Below are 20,995 nucleotides of genomic sequence, written 5' to 3'. Positions count from 1 at the left end.
GCCCTAGGAATTGGAGATGTGTGTTTTTTTCCCTCTCCCAAGTAAAAGTCATGTGTGCGTGGGTGTATGTACTGCTCGAACACGTGCACGTGTGTGAACCCACAGTGCTCACAGCGTCACATTCCCCGTGCGCTGGTGAGGATGATTTGGGTTGCAAGTAAGAGAAACCATGAAGAGAATTTATTGGTTTCCATGGTGGAAAAGTTCAATGTTAGGGCTTCCAGTGTGGTTCTCAGGGTTCCAGCTCCATTTCTCTGATTCTCTCTGCCCGTCTGCCCAGGTTCCTTTTTCGCCTGGCTTTCTTATGGTTGCCAGAGGCCTGCATATAGCAGCTCAGCTGGAATTGAACAACTCAGCTGGAATTTCTCGACAATGACAATTAGTTTAAGGAGAAAGGGGTTATTACTTCCCATAGCCATCGAGCATGAGGCCTGTGCTTTGTTCTGATTGGACCGCTCCAGGACCAATCACTGTGGGCCTGCCGTGTGCTGACTGGCTCAGGCTCAAAGAAACCTATCATTTTTCAAGTGGGTCGGGATTGGCTTATGCTATCAAGGACTTACAACACCCCTAGAATTGGGTGAGGCCTGTGCTACTCACACTGATGGTGACTACGCAAAGGGGAGGGAAGACATCCCCACTGTCTACCACACCTGGGCAGCAATTTTTATTTTTATTTTTTGAAATTTAGGGGTTACTTTCTAGGTATAAGGCACTGTGGGAGATATCGAGATATGCAGTTTACAATTTATTAGATATAAAATTGACAAATAATTACAACATACTATTAAGCGTGATATGAAAAGGAAGCATGCAAATGCTAAAATAAAGTACTGTAAAAGTAAGAGACACAGACTGCTTCTGGTCAAGGGGATCAGAGAGGCGACATGTAGCAAGTCAACTGGAATTAGGTCTTAAAGAATGAGTAGGATTTTAACTATTATAGGTGGGAAGGGAGGACATTGGAGGCAAGGGGACAGTAAGAGCAGAGCCCCAGAGGCAGGTAGCCAAGGGGGAGTTGGAGAAAGGCGGCAGCCCAGGTAAGCTGGAGCACAAGTTCTAGAAGTCACTGCTGAGGCAGGACTTGTTACCCCAGTGCAAAGAGATCTCAAGGTTCTGGTGATACCTGAGCAAGTAGCTTTGTCCTACAAGGTTAGGGTGCAAAGTGATCTTATCTTTTGAAATGTTCTCCCATAAAGAAAACTGGTTTAATTTTCCATTGGCCTGATTAACAGGAAGTTCAGTATCTCCTTCATGGGGCTCCTTCATTCACATGTCCCCAAACCCCAACTTATACTATCCAAAGTGGGGAGTGGGTTCAGTCTGACTTTCACATGCAAGCAGGGACCACTGGTTTCTAGTCAGTCTGGTGGCCATACAAGTCCCCAGGTCTCTGCACCTCCTAAGAAGGACAGTCCCACTCCTGTCACTGAGCTTGGTGACCACTGTTCCTCACTAGTGGTCCAGGGCCATGATCTCATAGCTCTGCTCCTTAGTTAAACCCACAACTCCCCGACCCACCCAGGCACAAGCTGTTCCAGGGACTCTGGGTAAGGGGTAGTTCGCGGTCTCCTTGGGGATGTAAGAACCCCTATCCTGGTCCTCCTCAGATCCACAGCACCATGAGGCAGGGAGCGTTTCCTCCTCAGCTACACCTGCCCCCAAAACAGGGATCCGCCCTCCCTTCTATGACTTCTTCCTGGCATACCGTTTCCCCACCACACACACGCTCCTGGGGTCCATGGGGTGGGGGCAGCTATGTGAAATGCCTTACCATGCCCAGGGGTCTGACACCTCTCTCACTGGCCCAGGGAAACAAATGGAACCCGGGGTTCAATCACCAGTGGGACATTCTGTCCTACTCGGACTTGTAGGTCCATGCTTCTTCGTCTCTTCTAGAAATTGCTTATTTCACCCAAGAAAGCCAGGCACTTCAGTACTCACTCAAAAGTTCACATTGACTTTCAACACCCTTGGTCATTGGCAAAATGGAATCTTGTGTGTGTCCTCGGCCTGTCCTCACCTTCAAGTTGAAATTCTTTTCCTTGTAGCAACTCCTACCTGCTTTGATGGCAGTTCCCGCCTGCAGAAGGCTCTTTCTGTTTTGGGCACCCAGTCCTCCCTTTTCTAGACTTCTCCCCACAACCTCGCTCTCTTAAACCTGGTTCTGGGTATCTCAGAGGAAGGTAGTGCAAGAGATTGACATAATTAGACTCAGCTCATCTAGAAACTGCTCCTAAATTCAAATGAATTAAAAAAAATTTTTAAAGTATGCAGTGACTGAGAAAAAAAAAACACATTCAGTAACTGGGATGACTTTCCACACACACACACTCAAGAATTTAAGGACAATAGAATGAATTATATACTCATTTTAGATTCAGAGGGTACTACTCCCCAATTCGTCATATGTTATTTCTCCTTAATAAAATCAACGTAGAACAGTTGCCTGGAGTGAGGTGTGTGTATGTGTGTGTGTGTGGGGGGGGCAATTAGAAAGGCATGAAGGAACTTTTTGGAGGGGACAAATTGTTCTATATTTTAATTGGGGTGCTGGTTACATGAGCGATTCATTTGTAACAACGTATGATCTGTAAAGTTAAGATCTGTGCATTTTACCGCACATAAATTCTATCTCGATTTCAAAATAGAAGAATTAAGCCAGTGATTTGGCATACTTGGCTCGTGTCCATGTGCTACAATATGTTGAAAAAAAATTGATCTGAAAGGGAAAAATAATGCCCTATTGAGAAGGCAGACACATGTTGCAAACGTAGGCTAAGAAAAAACGGAAGCGGCAGACGGTGTTACTGGGCTGACTGGGGGTTTTTCCAGCTGTGGGGAGCTGCGCTGCTTCTGTAATGTGCTTAATTACTTCTCAATTGCGCAGTCAGCTAATTACAGTAATTAGTCTTGTCTTAGTTGAACAGGCTTTGGAATTCCTTGAAGTCATTCTCTTAGCAGGACTGGGTTGGATTTTCCCCGAGTCTGGCGACCTGCTCAGATTGTGGCATCTGGTGGTGCATCCCTGGAACTCCAGAAATGATCTGTTTTCACCATGGGGTGTCTGTGTGTGTGTCATGAATCTTAGAGCTGGTGAGTCATGGGTGTCGGGCCTCTAAGTACAGCGAGGACATTTGTGGGCTCTGCAATAGCACTGTTCTCTCCATGAGCCAACTCAGCCTTGCCTAGGTCCAAATTAATCACATTTTGAAAATAAACAGGATTATTCACTATAGCAGTTTGAAATAGCAAAAGAATTCAAACAGTCGTCATGACCACCAATAGGAGACTGGTTAAATGAATTATGGTTCGTCGGCTCGCTGTGTGCAAATTTGGAAAGAGCTCTAAGCTATGTCGTTAAATGAAAAAAAAAAAGCAGGATAGTGTGCAGTATGACCATTTGTGTAAAACATGAGCGTATATTTGTATTTGCTTATATATGTAAAAGGGAACTTTGAAGAGATGAGAAACTCAGTAACAGAAGTTACATTTGTGTGAGAGGATGTGGGGGCACTGGGGTTGGGATGGGGGGAGATGGAGTAGGGGGAGACTTTTCACTACAAACCTTTTAAAAATATATACATTTTTAAAAGCATGTGAATGTATTACCTAATGAACGATTGAAATCAATTAAAATGTTCAAAGGTTTTTTAAAACTACGAAAAAGTTTTAGGGGAAGGGGGACCCCAGCAATCACCTAACCCGGCATTTCTCAGTGGTTTCTGAGAGTGTCACGGAAAACCAATGGACTTAAAGCTGTACAGGTGTACCTCATTCTATTGCTCTTTGCTTTGCTGTGCTTCGCAGATGTTGCAAATTTTTTTTCTTTTTTCTTTTTTTAATAAATTGAAGGTTTGTAGCAACCCTGCCTCCAGCAAATTGAAAACTTTCTGGAAAGTATTGAGGTCAGAATATCAACATTAACAAGAGTTTGGAAGGAGTTGATTCCAACCCTCATGGATGACTTAGAGAGATTCCTCACTTCAGTGGAGGAAGTAGCAGGTGGGGGAAATAGCAAGAGAACTAGAAGTGGAGCCTGAAGATGTGACTGAATTGCTGCAACTTCATGACAAAACTAACAGGTGAGAAGTTGCTTCTTATAGATGCAAAGAATGTAGTTTCTTGAGATGGAATCTCCTGCTGGTGAAGATGCTGTGAAGATTGTTGAAATGACAACAAAGAATTTAGAATATCAAGTAAACTAAGTTGCTAAAGCAGTGGCAGGGTTAGAGAAAACTGACTCCAATTTTGTAAGTTCTACTGTGGATAAAATGCTATCAAACATTATTGTATACTACAAATTGAAAGCATTAACTGATGCAGCAAACTTCATTGTCGTCTTATTTTTATAAACTGCCGCAGCCAACCAAACCTTCAGCAACCACCTCCCCAATCAGTAGCCATCAACATCAAGGCAAGACTGTCCATCAGCAAAAAGATCACGACTTGCTGAAGGTGACATGTTAGCACTTTTTAGCAATAAAATATTTTTAATTAAGGTATATGTGTTGTATTTTTAGACATAATGCCATTGTACACTTAATAGACTACAGTAGTGTATTCTAAACAATTTTATGTGCACTGGAAAAATTCACATGACTCATTTTATTGGGGTGGTATGGTGAGCCTGCAATATCTCTGGGGTATGCCTGTATAATGACCCTCCCCCCATTTTAGGCGTCAATATAGAACTGTTTTTTCTAAGTAATAATATTATTAATATTAGTTATAATAAACGAGTTTCAAGAAGAAAGTTGGGGGATAGTTGAAAGAAATAAAGAGGCATATAGTCCACAATATTGTAATAACTTTGCAAGGCAGTAGACTTAGAGTGGCGGTCACATCGTAAGGTATATAAATGTCAAAACACTATATCATACACCTGAAACTAATATATTTTATGTCAACTAGAAAAAAAGGTTTCCAAAAAGTTAAATATTAATTCCAAAAAAATAGTCTCAGAGGAAAAAGGACAATCCTTTGCCTTGAATAGTTTTATGAAAAATTCTCTAGTTTTTTTTTTTTTTTCTTTTCTCGGGAAGCTCCACTAACTACCTTGGACAGAGCTGCAGACCAGCCTTTGGGAATCATGCGGTGGGCTGGTGGGCTGTCAGACTCTGGCTCAGATCTGAATTCTCTGGTTAAACAAAGGAATGATTTGGGGCAAATCTGTCGGCGGAGGGAGGCAGTTCTCCCAGGGTAGTTTTGCGTGTTAGCGGGATTCACTTGGGAGGTCGCCCTCACGGAGGGAGCCACCAGAGACCGAATGCCCGCCGTTCCGCTCCTCCCACGTGCTGGCCTGCCTCCCGGCCGGAGCCTCTGCGTGGAGACTAACGGGCAAGGACACACGACTGGGTTCTCCGAGCCCAGCGGGGAGCTGCACGCTCCATGGGTCACCTCCTAGGTGCCCCTACCTGAGGGTACAGACAGCACGCCCCCAGCCCCGTGGGCTTCTTGTCTGGGGGATGGCGCCCAGCCCAAACCCAACACGGTTAGCCTGGACGCCGGAGGTGGAAAGGCCATCGTCCTGGCCCGCAGCTATTTCCCTTCTGCGAGCACTCGGTGGGGAAACTGGGAGGGGCGTTGGTGACATCTAGGCGGGCACAGGGCAGGCCATGTCCGGTGCTCGAGCCGCGCCAGCTGCAGTCTCGTCCGCTCCTTCCGCCGCCTGCCCTCCAGGCCCGCTCAGAGGCCCGGAGGTGACGGCAAAGGCCGGCCACCGCGGCCACGGCCGTCACCTCACCGCGAGGAAGGGCCGGTCTTCGGCTCGCACGCGCGCCAGGACACCTACCCTAGAGTCGCTCCTTCACCGCGGTCTTTCCCAGCTCGGGGAAAGGGCAGCCGGGAGGAATGACCGGGTGGGCCCTGCGCGCTGAGGCGGCCTCCCATTGGTTGCTTCCGTTCCGCCCTTGGTTCCGATTGGCCATGGGCCGAGCGCACGGGCTGAGCACGCTGACCCTCGCTGAGCAGCGTTCGGCCGACGACGGCGCGCAGCCAATGAGAGCGGCCGGGGTAGGGGGCGGGGCCTCCGGGGAGGGGCGGGGCTGCCGGCGCTGGTTCTCCGCGCGCGGGCGAGTTAGTAAACAGACCTCGAGCGCGTGTCTGGCGTCAGCCGTGCAGCCAGTTCTCGGAAGCCGCGCAAAGGTGACCGTGGATCCTAACTTCCTGTCCCGGGGTAAGGCTGCCGCCCGCCGCATGGCCCGGGCGCCGTTTGCCTGCGGCTCAGAGCTGGACTCTGACTTGCTGGGGCCTTTCTTGCATCCTCCTCAAGTGACAGCGCGTCTTCCCCTTTCAGACTTTCAGTAGCCGAGAGCTTCGAGACGCGGCGCGGTGTGCGCGATTTCGGATGCAGGGTGGGGGGCCTGCAGATGTCTCCTACCTTAACCTGCCGGGCCTGCCTCAGAGAGGGGACGAGAACAGCGTCTGGAGCCCTGGGGTGCGCCGAGCAGCCTCGGTGACCGGCTGCCGGATGCGAGTCTCTTGGTAGCCAAGACGGCTTTCCTGTCTCGCTTTCCCATGATAATATTTCTCTTCACTCCCAGACCCCTTTGCACTGTTTCTCAGGGCCTTTAACTGCCCCTGGCTGCAGGTTTGTGTCAGAACTTTGATTTCCTTGGCTCCGCTGTTGGCTTTCACAGGTGGGGGGTTTGGGTGAACTTGGAAAAAGGGGCCCTTCTCGGTCCTTTCCTCTGTTCGCTTCACTTTATCTCTTCCTCCTGCTTCTCGAAACATTGAGGGTCTTGTGAGTGGTTTGGGCTTAATTGCTTAAACTCATGCCTTTCCCTAGCCTCCCGCCCCATTTGCCAAAGGCCGGCCAATTCTCCCATGTGCCTTGGGGGATGGGGAATATTGCAGGGGCAGGTTTGGGTGCTGGGACTTTCTGTTTGGGTGAGATGTCAACTTATGTGCCGCCTCTCAGCCTGGGTTTGGGCCTACTGGAAAACTTGTCCATGCTCATCACTCACTTGGGCTATGGGTGTGCGTGACAGAAGACTGAAGAGCTGGGCATGCCAGGCCTACCTTGATGCCAAAGGATTTGAGTATGCACTGATGCCAGCCTGCCAGTTGTCATGCTGTGGATGGCTGGGTCATCCGGGCGGGAGGGCCCTTCTCCTGCAAAAAGACGAAGGGGTTCCTGTTTGTTCAGGGGAGCAGCATCTTTAAGACTCTGGCGATGGCTTTAGGCTTTTTGTTCAACTTTGCAAATAATGCAGACAATGCAGCCTTGTTGTAATTTCTGGCCTGACCTCAGGCAACTCAGGAAAAGTGAACGAAGTGCTATAAGCACTTCCTTGCACATCACCTATGACAGGGTTTCTCACCTTACGGACCATCAACATTTTGGCCTGGATAACTCTTTGTCGTGTGGGGGCTGACCTGTGCATTATAGAATGTAGCAGCATCCCTGGCCTGTGTCCATTAGATGCTAATAACCCCTCCCCCACCCCCACTAGTTGTGACAACCAAAAATATCTCCTAGGGGACAGAATTGCCCTTAGTTGAGAACCACTGAGGTAATACTCTAAAAGAGTCTTCTCAGGCTGCCAGAGGCCTCCTGGGACCTGCCTATGAATAGTTGAGAGGTTTAGGAACAGAGTAGTGTTGTGTCCCCCACCCTAAACCAAGGATAGAAGCCATGTAGATTGGGCTGTAAAGAAGACCCCAACTATTCACCTGGGGGAGTAGGAGAGGGATGGGAGGTAGAAACCCATGGGCATTTACCATGCCTGCTGCTTGCAAGGCAGTGATGGGCCGGGTTGAGAGGACAAAAGAAGTAGAAGACTGGTGGTTTCTATCTTTGGGGATTTTGCAAGACGATGAGGATATGAATATGAGATAAGCATGGGTGAGTTTTTAAATAGTGAACAAACAAGTTTAAGTTGTCTGAATGCTGGCAGAAATGCCAGCTCAGTTACCTACAGGTGGCTTTTCCAAGGTGATGCTTCACTTATTCTCACTTTTGGCAGAGACATCTCTTGTGTCTTGTGATGTGGGAGGAGGTCAGGCCTGCATCTGCAGGGAGGGGGTGTCTGGCTGCATGTCAGACATATGTGTGAGTCTGTTTACATGGACCATGTGCTCCTTCGCAGGATAGGCTGCCGAGGAGTGCAGAGGTGCAGCGTAGACACGTATAATTTGTGGAGTTCTTTTATAGTTAATCAAAGCATCAGTATCAAAAGACAGCCATTTCTTTTCATGCAGAGAAAGTTGCTTTACTTCTGAGTCTAGATTTTGCCTTCAATATTTATGCCTTGAACTTTTAAGTTCCAAACAGATGAGGGTACAGAAAAGCTGCAAAACAGTGGTTATTATTATCGGGCAGGGAAAAACATTCCAAGTGCCTACTATGAATTTCCCTTTCTAGTTGTTAATTAGTCCTGTGGGGATGTGTCAGGATTTCCCCATAATGTTCCTTGGTCAGTTAGGGGGTCGTTTGGGTGCTCTTTGTTGCCTATAGAAAAGAATCTGGACAGGGAAGTCACTTCTCCTGTCTCAAAAAGAAGTTTTGAGAAGTCTATTATTGGGAAGCTCCAAACTCGGCAGGATAACTTTCCGTCAAGGGCTGTGGACACTGAGTCATTATCTTTGTCGGTTGAAACAAGAGCTGTGTGCAAAATTAGACAGGAAAATTTAGATCGAGAGTTGTCTTGATCTGACAGTGGCGTCTGGAAATAGTTCCAGCATTCTTGTTACACAGCAGCCAGGGACTCGGGGAGCCAGCGGAAAGGAGCGGGTGGGAGGGGGGAGTGCGAGGCCCTACTCCTTCTGGAGGTGCACCTGTGGGAGGGGCGGGGTCTGTGGCCCTGAGGCAGGGCCAGGACCACGAGTGAGATGCACATGGGTGGGATCCGAGAGGGGGCTTCTTCCTGCACTTTGCGAACCTGAGTGAGAATCCATTGTTCTGTCCACAAGCGTGTCATTTCTTGTGGGGTTACAGGCTCCTGAGCCTTTGACCCTTAGCTTTGAGGTCAGGGGCCCACAGAATATTGAAAGTTGGAAACGACCCTGAAAAGCTCTTTTTATTCTTCATACTTGGATTTGTTTTTAGTATGTGCATGTAGAGAAAGATTCTTGAAAAAGGTGAGTGTTTTCACTCAGATTGTCATTTCATGGTATTGTAGAAACTGTTGTGGTTGAATAGCGACTGAGTTCTTGTCTCGGGAGCCCTCACTCGATTTGCCTGTTTTTATACTGCCCCATTCCCATCTGGGCTGGGAGAGAGGGGCAGCATCTGTTCCAAACCCAGAGAACCCCTGTTTGCCCTGAGGGTTGGTGCCCCTCCACGTCCTGCCCTCTCTGGAATTGTGGGTGGACCTGGTTATTTACTCCTCATTGAACAAATATCGATTGATTATCTGCCTTGAACATGACATTGGGAATTTAAAAGTGGGACTTTGAGGGGTGGAGTGGTGTGCATGTATAACTGGGTTTGTTCCCAGATTGGTTCAGTAGTTGAACCTGCCTGGCCTGAGAATAGGGATGCACAGACTTGGAGGAGCTGTCCACCTACAGAGAGGCCGAAGCCGCCCAGGGGACGGTGTAGATAAGCAGGGAGGATGGGGGTCAGGCCCAGGTCTGGGGACTCCGCTGTGCAGTAGGTGGAGGGAGAGCAGCTCGTGAAGGAAGCTGAGATGAGGGGGCAACCGTGAATCATGGGAAGCAAGGAGAGGGCTTTGGGGGAGTAGGTGGGCCAGCAGGAAATGCTGAGGAGGGTGGCGTTGGGGGAGCTGAGGTGGATCGGGCCATCAGGTGGCTGCTGTGAGTGTCACAGAGGGGAGGGCTGGGGTGGGACCAGACAGTGTGTGCGGAGGGAGAAGGAAGGATGGGAAATGTCCTCTATTCCTGGGAGACCTTGGCCAAGAGGAGGCTCAGGAAGAAGCAGAGTCAACAGGGCGTGTTTTTATCTTTGGTGTGGGAAAACAGAGTGGGTTTGTGGGCTTGAGGGGTTGATATGTGGAAGGAGAGATTGACAGCAAAAGGTAAAAACAGGTCAAGGGCAAATTCCTAGGGGACTGAGGAGGGGTGGTTAGTACGAAGGAGATAGGATAGGGGAGGAGAGGCCGGGGAAGGTGTGAGATGTTGGCCAAGGGTTTGCGGGCGCTCACATCTGCTTGCCTGTTTGGAGAGGAAACAGAGGTGCCAGCTACAGAGTGAGCGAGGCCCTCTGCTTCATGTGAGAGGGGCAGGGTGAGCTGGGGATGGTGCTTGGAGAGGAATCCAGGCTAGTGTCCTGCCTTAGACCCTCGAGGTCCTGCTCCTGCCAGCCTTTGAGGAGCTAGTTGTTCCTGTAGGTGAGTGTGTGTGAGCGTGAGTGTGGAAGACAGGCAGGGAGGTGTTGCCTGGCTGTATGAGGAGGGACCAGCCCCTTCGTCGCTCACTGCCTCCGCGGCATCCCACTGGATTTTCCCAGAGGTGTGTTTCCTGAGAGGGAGGCTGTATGATTCCCACCTCCTCACCTCTGAGAAGTGGGGTCTGCCCCTCCCCACTTGCTATTTTCATAGAATGTCTAGAAGAGTCAGTGCATGAATTCTTTCTAGACCCTGTCAAATCCCACTTTTCAGAACAGCCCTGTGCTGTGCTTTCTTGGTCGACCTTCTGCTCTCAAGGGATAAACGGCCGTGTCCTCTTCTCTGGGAACCGGTGACCATCCAGGTCAGTCGCCTTATTTCATACATGAAGCAATGAGGAAATGCGGAAATGGAAGCCCAAGGAGGAGAACTGGTGTGCTGAGGTCACATGTGGCTGGTGCCTGGGGTGGGCCTGGAACCGGGGCCTCGCCGTCCTTCCTCCATCAGCCCTCGTCACACTTCTCATGTTGTTGGGGAACTAGAGAGCCTGGTGGCAATGCTTTTGCCGTCTGCCAGGCTGGCTCGGAGGTCCTGGGGACTGTTCATACATACAACTTTTCAGTTAAAGTCCAGGATCTGAGGTCAAGCCCCATGTTTGTTCTCTGCCTGGCATATTTTCTCTTTGGCACTGATCCTGGCTCAGAAGAGGGTGAGGGTAAGAATAGATTGTCCTGTGACCCGCAGGTGGTTACTGTTTGACAGGTGCTGGAGCAAACATCTCCCTTCTGAGGTAGGAAAAAAAAAAGTGTGTGGCTTTCGCTCCCTAATGTCTTTCTAGCCGATATTTGGTAAACCAGAGGGCTGGACGGGTCAGATCCGCCGTGTTTCCTGTTCAGGCCGGTGTGGAGCTCACTGTCAGTGGGCCGGGCCTGCTGTCTTTTTTCCCTCTTCCCTCCCAGTCCTCTTGCAAGCAAGGAGTGAGGTGCAGCAGAGGAAGCAGCGGAGTCGCCGCGTCCTGTGTGGGCGCCCCCACTCCGGCCCGAGCGTCCACCGTGACCAGGCACATGACCAACCTGGCCCTGCTCCTATGAAAGCTGCTCTTCTTCCGTTTCTCCCTCTTCTGCCCCCACCTCATTAAAACAGGGGTGCTGCTGCCGCCGCCGCCTTCTCTATGGCTGCGCCTGGTTGGGGGTCTCAGAGTGGTTGTCGACAGAAAGAATTTTCCCTGATGCTTGGCACCCTGGTTGTTGCTTTGGTTCTGGTTTCTAGATGAGGGAGCTTGGGAAGCGAGGGAGCACCCCAAATGCATACAGGTATTAAACTCCTAGTGTGGATGAGGCGCAGTGCCAGACCCCGTGGGGAATATAAACTAGGTAAGGGAGGTTCCCTCTCTCCAGAATCCCTGGTAGCTGAGCAGCTTTCCAGAAGGAGGCGTTAGGCCACGTGGCCTTTGAGAGCCTAGGCAGCTCCGGGATTTTTATGACTTGTAATTTTCTGCAACCAGGTGGACATACTTTTCAGGGCATGGACCTCGGTGTGTCTCTCGGAGACTGACTTGATTTTTTAAAAAATGTTATTGATCTGGAGGTAGGTTTCTTATCTCTCTCAGCTTCCTAGGCAGTAAGAGGAAAAGACTAGAGCTTGGTGTCAGACAAGCATGGATAGGCTGGCACCCGACAGCTTGGTGACTTAGAGGAGATTTTTTCACCGGCTGAGCTTTATTTCATCAGCAAATGCAGACAACAGTACCTCACTGGGTTGTTGGAGGATTAGGAGTAATATAAAGTGACAGGCACACAGAGGGTAATAATCTATCGTAGCTGTTCTTGTTATTGATACTATTTCATTGAATTAGTAAATCTGAAGTGAGCGTGTTTTGAAAGATTAAGAATATAAAACCTGAGGAGATGTATTTGGAGGGTCAAGGCTCTTACGTGGACATTGCAGTGCAGCCTGTGTCTGGTGCCTGGCACGTAATAAACGCTCAGTAACGGTCCGGAAGTTGAACCGCATGGGAGGGAGGCTTGCAGAAGGATGGGGCGCGTGTATTCCGAAAGCCAGCAGGACTCTGTCATCAAGAACGAGAATGTGTTTTGAGCTGCCCATGGATAGTCCAGCACCCGGCACACAGTTGGCGCTGTTTGAGGCATGACCAAACCAAGTTATTTTAGAGAAATGATCTGGAAATTATTCTAGAATACAGCCCCAACCCAATCGTTTGCCTTTTTTAAAAAAGCCACTGTATTAATTTCTTATTGTTGCTATAACAAATTACCACAAGCCTAGTGGCTTAAAACACTACAAGTTTATTATTTTACAGTTCTGTAGGTCAGAAGTCTGGAATGAGTCTTTCTGGGCCAAGATCAAGGTGTCAGCAGGGCTGACTTTCTGGAGGCTCCATCCAGGGCAGCAGCCTCTGGAGGTGGCTGCACCCTTGGCCGTGGCTCATTCTCAGTTGCATCCCTCCAACCGCTGCTTCTCTCACTTTTCCTTCTGACTCTCATCCCCCTGCGTCTCTCTCAGAAGGACCCCATGATGTCATTGGGCCCACATGGGTGATCTCCTGTCTCAAGATCTTTGCTTAATCCCGTTAACACAGTCACAGGTTCTGAACATCTCTGGGTGGCCATTATTCAGCCAGCTGCAGTATTTTGGCCACATTTAAATACAACCCTTTACATTTCTGATTTCACTTTAAAAGAAACTCCTCAACCAGAGCTCCAGGGTTCCCCACCCAGGGCCCTTATTCACCTTCCTGTGTGACAGTGCAGATCACACTTGTCATTTGTGTGGTTAGGAGCAATCTGTGTGAGGGGGTAGGTGGGGAAAGAGCCAGAGATGTCTGAGACGTGAGCCTCCCCATGAGGGGCTTATAGTTTGGTTGAGGAGAAATGATGTACACGTGCCAAAGATAACTTACAAAACAGGGCGGGATCTGACCAGCCATGGAAGATTTAGATCAACTGATGGGAAGACTTATATTCATAGGAACTGAGAGAGTCAAGTTATGGTCTGATTAGAAATGACATCCTTGAATGTACATGATATGTTCATACATTTCAAAGGACTTCCATCTCTCTTATTTAGATTGGACATGATAAGAATTTACGCCGTAAGTTCCAGGCGAGGAAATAGGTTATAGGACAGTTCAGGAACAGGCCTGGAGCCGGCTGGCCACGAATCGGGGCAGAGCGGATTCCCAGGCCTCGAGGCTGGCCTCATTTAGACAGTTTCTCCCGTGTGCACGGCTGGCGGGCACATTTTAGATGTGCGGAGGTGAAGGGGTCGGCCTGCTCGCCAGGGGGATTGGAGCAGCACTCACGCACAGCTGTAAGTGGAGGCTGGACGGGAAGCCCAGGTCCCAACTGTGACACCTCTAACCTTAGGCCTAGGAGTTTGGACGTTATTCTGTAGACAGCTAGGAGCCATTTGAGTGAGGGGGTAGCCTGATGGAAATGGAGGGTGCCGTGGCTTGTAGGTTGGGAGCTTGTGTGCGTCAAAGGGGTTCCCCTACCACTGTCCCTCCCTGAAAATGCCTGTCAAAAGCTTCCCGTGCTGTTCTGTCCTCTCAGTGGCAGTGACCGTGGGAAGGAATATCAGTGGGTATTTATGTCCTGCTCGGCATGCTGGGCCACCTCTCCCGAATGACGTTCACTCTGCAGCGCACATAAGCCACTCTGATCTCCAAGAGAGGGCAAGTCTGCCCTCCCTGCGTCAGACGTGGCGCTGTCCCTGGCCGGGTTGCTGGGATTTCAATAAATAAAAGGATCGTCCACCCCGATCTCATTCATGCTCCCTCTGTCTCACCAAGTCTGAACCTCATGCCAGAGAGTCTGTACGGTTGCAGTAAAAACAATCACGTCAGCTAGTGGTTTGGAGCACCTACTGTGTGCCAGGTGCTTGGTGTCCTAAATGCTTTTACATGGATTATCTAATCCAGTCATCTGGAGAACAGATGAAGAAACTGAGATGCAAAGATAAGCTTAAATGACTGACTTAGGATAGCAGCAGAGTTAGGATTTGAACCCAGGGCCCTAACTCCAGAGCATCTTGACTGCTTCATCACTATCACTTCCTGAACCAAATATTTTTCACGTTTTAAGCAGAAATCCTTGGTGGATTTTTAGTCAGAAAATGGAATTGCCGCCAGGATGCCATGCTTGGCGGGTTGGCTTTAAAAGCCCTGTTTGTAATTGGTTACATTTGCACACATTTGCACACCGGAGGGAGGAAAAGCCCCTCGGGCCCCTCCGTGCCTCCTGCCTCTGCTTTGGAGCTCTGGGCCCGAGCGGGTTCATTCATGGCATCAGAGTCCTCTCTGGACCTTCGTTAGAGGCTGGAATTTCTCCTGCTGACTTTATATTCTACACCCACACCCCCCAGCCCATTGCCCATCTCAGGGCAAGACGAGGCTTGCAGTCTAGGACATCAAAACCCACTCTCTTGCTTGTTTTCTCCTCTTATCTGTTAAATGGTTGCCTGGCTCCTGAGCCCTGATAGATCCAAGTCCTTCTTATGAACTTGAAGTTGCTCAACTTCTCTGTCCCTTAGTTCCCTCATCTGTAAAATGGGAATAATGATAGTACCTGCCTGACACAAATAATTGAGATAATACATAAAGAACACTTAGCACAGAGCCTGGCATATAATAAACTCTCAATAAATAATAGCAAGTATAGTTATAAATCACGCTGTGCTGGTCTGCTTCGCACTAAATAAAAACATTTGGGGAACTGGTTAAATCGGCAGTCTCCAACCTTTTTGGCCCCAGGGACTGGTGCTCCCATGAGAATCTAACACCTGAGGATCTGAGGTGGAGCTGAGGCGGTGATGCTAGCGCTGGGGAGCAGCTGCAAATACAGATGAAGCTTCGCTCACTCGCCTGCTGTTCACCTCCTGCTGTGTGGCCTGGTTCCTAACAGGCCATGGACCGGTACCTGTCCATGGCCCAGGGGTTGGGGACCCTTGGGTTAGATTCACTGGGGGAGAGTGTGAGAGTGCCTGCTGCTCAGTAAGCTCTTGTATGAGTTAGCACAAGAGGGTATAGTTTAAACAGTTCTAAGAAAAATTCCAACAGTCCAGAACATGAAACTCTTAGCCTAGAAGACAGCTGGGGCCCTGAAAACTCACTCCTTACATGGCACCACTCCGCTGGGCCACACAAGGGCTGCAGTTTCAGACCCGTGGTGCGGGGTCTGTGTGCCGGCTGGGGCAGACAGACCCGCCCATGTGACCTGTCAGAGGCCTCCAAGCCCCACAGTAGGGGGGCCCTGAGTGGGGCTTAGAGTGGAGGCAGCAGTGTAAATCCCTGTCTGCCTGCAGCTCTCCCTCTGACTCAGACCCCAGTTCCCCATGCTTGCCTGGCAGGGAGCTCTTGTTAGGGATGCAGCCAAAGTGTAGGAGCGAAGGACTGATTTGATGGTGGATGGATTAATGTCTGCTCAGACTCAAGCTATGGACTGACAGTGGCCTTTGTCAGTTTACAGTGAGGCAAGGGAATGCAGGTGGTGGTGGTATGGCCGTGAGCATCCTGAAACAGCAGAAGGATGGAGCAGAGATGTATAAGAAGTTGGCATCTGATAGCTGGTAGAGCCCCCAGACCTGACTTCTTCATGAGTAGTAGCACTTAGGGGCTGCCCTGCCCTGGTCAACAAACTTTCTGTTAAGGGCCAGATAGTAATTATTTTAGGCTCTGTGGATCATAGGCCTCTTTTACAACTACTCAACTCTGCTGTTCCAGCTAAAAACAAACAAAATCAAACAGCCATAGATAACACAGATGTAAATGAATGAGCCATAGACAGTACATAAATGAATGAGCCGGCCTGTGTTGTAGTAAATATTGATTTACAAAAGCAGAGGTGGTCTTGGGTGAGGGTGGTGGTTTGCTGGCCCCTGACCTGGAAGGGCACTAAGTCTATGTTACATGTTTTAACTTTTGGTTCAGAAAAATGTGGTCACTGCACTTACTGCTTTATTCTAAACTAGGATCTTATTTTGGCGGGGAGAAAGTACCCAGTAATTATTTCTGTCTTTTAACACAGGGGCCAGCGTTAGACCTGCTGCCTACTTGTGCCAAGTGATTTTCTCACCAATTTCTGAGAAGGGCAGTTGAGCCTCTTTCCCCAAAGTGGGATGGCCGTGTTCCATCTTCCTGGTGGCCTGTTAGGGGCAGTTGTCTTCTGATGAAGGACAGTGGCTAAACAAGGGTATTTATAGCATCCTGATCCGCTGCCTAGCCCTCGGCCCATTCCTCCCGGGACCGACACTTAGGGATACGGGATAGTTTCTTTACACATTTGTGTGTTTGCTTACGTTTTTTATTTTAACAACAAATATGTAAGATTATTTTTATATAATTTATTTTCTATTATAAAAGTGATATATGTTCTTTGTAGAAAGTTTTAGAAAATATTAAGAAAATTAAGAAAGTAAGGAGAATCTATCATCTGACTACTCAGAGAAAACCACTGTGACTGTTTTGTATGCTATCATCAATCTCCCACCCTCCCTCTCTCCCTCCTTCCTTCCCCCCACCCCTCAAAAAGAAAGATAATAATGTTTTGTAACCAGCTTTATTTTCACATGGGAAGACATAACCAACTTTCTTTTTTTTGGTCAGTAAATACCTTTTACAGTATCATCTTAAATGGTTGCATAGCATTTCATCCTATGGGTATACCACTATGTACATAACCAATCTTAGACAATGTAGTGATTTACATTCTTATAGCTGAATTATCGCATACGTCTGTTTTGTAGGGAAATGCAATTTGAGAGATTTTGGTAGAATTCTTGGATAGTTATTAAGGCAGGATGGCCTAGGGAGGAGTAGGAAAAGAGGACTTCCTGTAGACCCCAGGTTTGGGGCATTTTGGAGGTGACTTGCAGCTGTGGGGAGTGAATGACTCCACTGGCCCGTCTCTCATTGTGAGGGCTTGACTCACCAGGCCTGAGCTGGGGCTGGCTGACGGGGCAAGTATGGAGGTTATTTTTCCCTCTTCCCCTGGGTTTTTCATGTACCCAATTGCCTTTGAAAATTGATAGCATATTAGGATATTTCTGAACCTGCTCACAGGGACCCTGTGGCTGGACCTCATTAGATGCCTGGAGGGGCCCGAGGTATTTGGGTGATGGCCGCTGGTGTGTGATTGTAAGGGCTGAGGTGAAGAGCACAGCTACAGAAATTCATGGATTGGTTCAGAAGTTGCACTTTCCCCCAACACACACATTCTTCTGAATCCTTGGAAGAAAGTCAATTGGTCAATTTTCTTTTTTTCTTAAAGTAAGAGAAAAATTCCAAACTTGTAAAGAACCTTTCATTGCCCCCGCAGCCTAGAAATAGAGAATGTTCACGCTCAAAATAAAAAGGTTGTTCTTGGCCGGGAGGGAGCAGAAGGCCACTCGGAGCCACTACCCTGGGGCCTCTCGAAGGTCCTTAAGCAGACCTTTCCGGAGAGTGCTGGAAGGGCCACTCTTCAGGGTCCCTTAGCAGCTGGCCTGTGGGTCGTTGTCTTTAAGCTCGTTCAGTTTTGATGTCTGTGTTCAGTTTCTTGAGGGGAAAATAGGAAAGGAAGGGGCAGGTGAAAGATTCTGCGTAAGGCAAAGCCAGACTTCTGGGAGCGGGCAGCGGGGAGAAGCTTCTGGGAAAGGATCTGTTCAGGTGTCCTGCCTGGCCTGGGGCGCGGGCCACCTCTGCTCCCTTTCCCCTTCTTCCTCCAGAGCAGGGTTCTCAGGGTGAGTTCTCAGGACCAGGAGTGGCAGCAGCACCTGGGAATGTGTTCACAATGCAGGCGTCCAGGCCCCATCCCAGACCTACAGAGTCAGAGCAGGGAGGGGCAGCCAGCAGTCTGCTTTAGGGAACACTCAGGCGTGAGAACCTTGCCTCAGACCAGGCTCCTAAGAGGCCTTCAATTCTGTATGTAGATTAAAAGCTGCAAGCAGGTGGAGCCAGTCCCAGAAATGACAGGCTTTCTTCAACCTTGGAGAGACCAGCTGAGTGCATTTCATTTAACAAGAATTTATTACCTGCCCGCGTTGTGTCGAGCATGGTACTAGTTGCTGGAGATGGAGAGGGAGGAAGACTGGGGTGGTCCTTGCCCTCTGGCCGACAGCCCAGTGGCGGAGAAAGACAGTTTCACGAGCAGGTTTAGAGCAGGCTCACTGCTAGGATAGGGGGAGAACAGGGTGCCACAGGGGACGTGGCTGGGCCTTAGGGGTGAGCATGTTGGGGAGGGCTTCCCAGGAGAGGCGATGTTTGAGCTGAAACTCGGGAGGAGGGGAGGAGGAAAGGAAGCACGTTCCTGTGCCCAGGCCTGCAGCAGAGTCCGGTGGCCTGGTTAGAGCAGTTAGTGGAGCTAGAGGCAGGGGTGGGCCGTGAATGTTCCTTCGGCCCCTTAGGAATCTCGGAGAAGTCAGGACTCTTGGGAATGGTTTGGTAGGCTGTTTCTTTAAAACGATTGCTCTGGCAGTAGCATGGGGAGTGGACAGGAGGGGCAGAGAGGCAGTTAGGGGCTGTTGCAGTTGCCCAGGTGAGAACATTCAGGTGGACTAGAGGAGGCGAGGAGGGTTGGAGAGAAGCGGCTGGTTGTCGCTTTGCTCGGGGTTGGGAGACCAAGGAGGGCGGGGTAGATGGTGAGGTCAGTTTTGGACGTGCTGACCTTGATGCCCATCGGACACTGGGGCGATGTGCATGACGCAGATGGCTGGAGAAGGCTTTTTGGTAAGCTCACACACTCCCCAAAACAAAGAGCTTTCTGTGCAGTTTGCTTTTGGGTCCTTCTACCAGCCACCCCAAGACTACGGGGGCAGCTCGGGGTGGGAATAGACCAGAGGAAGCATGCTGTCTTTAGCGGCACGAACACCATGGCTCCGCTTGGACAGGAGCTGGTCTGTCATGCCGTGATTTATCGTCACAACGGGGATCGAACAACGCTTAGTAAATTCACACGCCATCCCCGGCCTGCTTTCGCCTCGTGAGGAGAGGCAGCTGACCGACGGTGAGTTCTGGCTGTGAAGGGAGGACTTAGGGTGTGTATGAGAACGCTCCCCGCAAAATAAGTTTCTCTTGAGTGGCATTTTTCCACTCAAGACCTGTCAGGATTGCCTGTTATATTTATTTTTTGAAAAAGAACACAACTCATTTTCCCGCTGGTGCATCTTATTATATCTGGCCAGGTTGGCAGCATTTTGCGAGTTTGTTCTCCAACCTCGATGAGGTGGCATCTTGGGTAGGTCAGAGAGCGAAGGTTCCACAGGAAAACCTCTCGGGGCTTGAGGACTTCCCCGTCAGGGGACCCTGCCTGTGCTTCTTTCTCAGCCTCTGTCCCTGGGAGTAGTGAGCAGCATGTATTTCAGTTCGCTGTCTCCCTATACAACATCTTTATTTACTTCTGCATAGCACTTCAGCAAGTTCGGACCAGAAACGGCCTGGCGAGCTCTCCCCCACTGAAAGGGACGAAGAGGTAACATGCTTAGTGTCAGCAGCAGTGACAGAGCTGGGACCAGGCTTTACCACTGGTCAGCCACCTCCTGATCCTGGCGTGTCAGCCTCAGTTGGCCTCTGACCATCTCCCTGGTGTCTGTGCCCATTATAGGTGTGCCTGCGTGCCACCGCAGCTGTGAGTGCCCTGGGGCCAAGGGCAGGTTCATCCCCGACCTGCACAGCCTGGCCCAGAGCACTGGGAGCAGATGCTAGTGAACGTGTGTTCAACGAGTGACTGAATGACTGGATTTTGGTGCTCGTACCTCATGGGCCCTCCCGAACCTGTCCAACACCCCCACTGCTATATTCACTTGTGCTCCCCTGGCACAGCAGGTGAGCGCTGAGGCCTCGGGGGCACATGCTGCCAAGTGTGCCGGGTCTGAACTCTCCGTGCCTGTGTTACTCCCAGGTGAGGTCCCCAAAACCCATTGAAGACCAGCAGGATGGAGTGGAGTGAGGGCTGTAAAAGTTGTAGATGAAATTGTGGTGAGGATGAGATTTTTAATTTGTGCATTAAATGCGTTTGTGGAGCTTTCAACTTCAAGATCATGATGAAAAGTTGTGGTGCAGCTGGGTGCCTGTTCTTGTGCCTTCCTGGAGGCTGTTTGCGCCCACATTCTGGGTAGCTGAATTCTGAGTCACTTTGGGATTCTGGCATGAGAAGTAGGGTCTGTAAGACCCAATCTTTGAAAACCAAAAGGTGAGAGAAGTTCTGGAAAGAGATTTCCTTCTGGTGGCTGTTCCTCTTCCCTCCTCCCCCTGCTTTTTCGAGGGTAGACACTCCTTTGCAAGAAAGTACCTGGTTCGATTGGAGTGTGAATGGTTTACTTAGTAGGGAGCAGAGCAGAGTGTGGGAGGTTTGGATTCGGCCCCGGTACGTTAGATAAATACTATTTGTCAAAGGGGTGTGGGCATGGGCTGTGGTTTTATAATAGGCGTCCATGTGTGACTCTGCTCACAAGTGATATAGGCTGTGTTTATTGGCAACATCTGTTAATTTGAGAAAAGCAGGGTGTGCGTCACAGTAAGCCTGGAGGGGTATTTCCAGGTGGATGGGGCTTCCCTCTAGAGGAGGTGGTCTGGCCCTCCCAGTCCCGACTGTGCGCACTGTATAGGGTGAGACTCGCACCCACTGGGAGTTTTTTGGGTGTGAGGATGCAGCCGTTTAGGCAGGAAGAAAGGCAGAACTAATTCTTTCTTTCTCTCTCTCTCTCTCTCT

The 20,995-nt window shown here is 49.6% G+C and overlaps 1 protein-coding gene across 3 annotated transcripts in view; it reads left to right on the top strand.

Moving 5' to 3' along the window:
* Nucleotides 1-6,037: 6,037 nt before the first annotated feature.
* The window catches only part of COQ8A (coenzyme Q8A), a 38,095-nt gene continuing 23,137 nt past the window's right edge, over nucleotides 6,038-20,995 (top strand). For all 3 annotated transcript variants that reach the window (XM_023530998.1, XM_023530997.1, XM_023530996.1), the window contains exon 1: nucleotides 6,038-6,178. The gene's annotated coding sequence lies outside the window, so the exon portion shown is untranslated. The remainder of the gene's footprint in view (nucleotides 6,179-20,995) is intronic.

This window comes from Pteropus vampyrus, unplaced genomic scaffold (assembly GCF_000151845.1).
Source record: "Pteropus vampyrus isolate Shadow unplaced genomic scaffold, Pvam_2.0 Scaffold60, whole genome shotgun sequence".
NCBI lineage: Eukaryota > Metazoa > Chordata > Mammalia > Chiroptera > Pteropodidae > Pteropus > Pteropus vampyrus.
The sequence above is the reverse complement of the archived record's forward strand: the minus strand, read 5'-3'. Positions and strand labels throughout refer to the sequence as shown.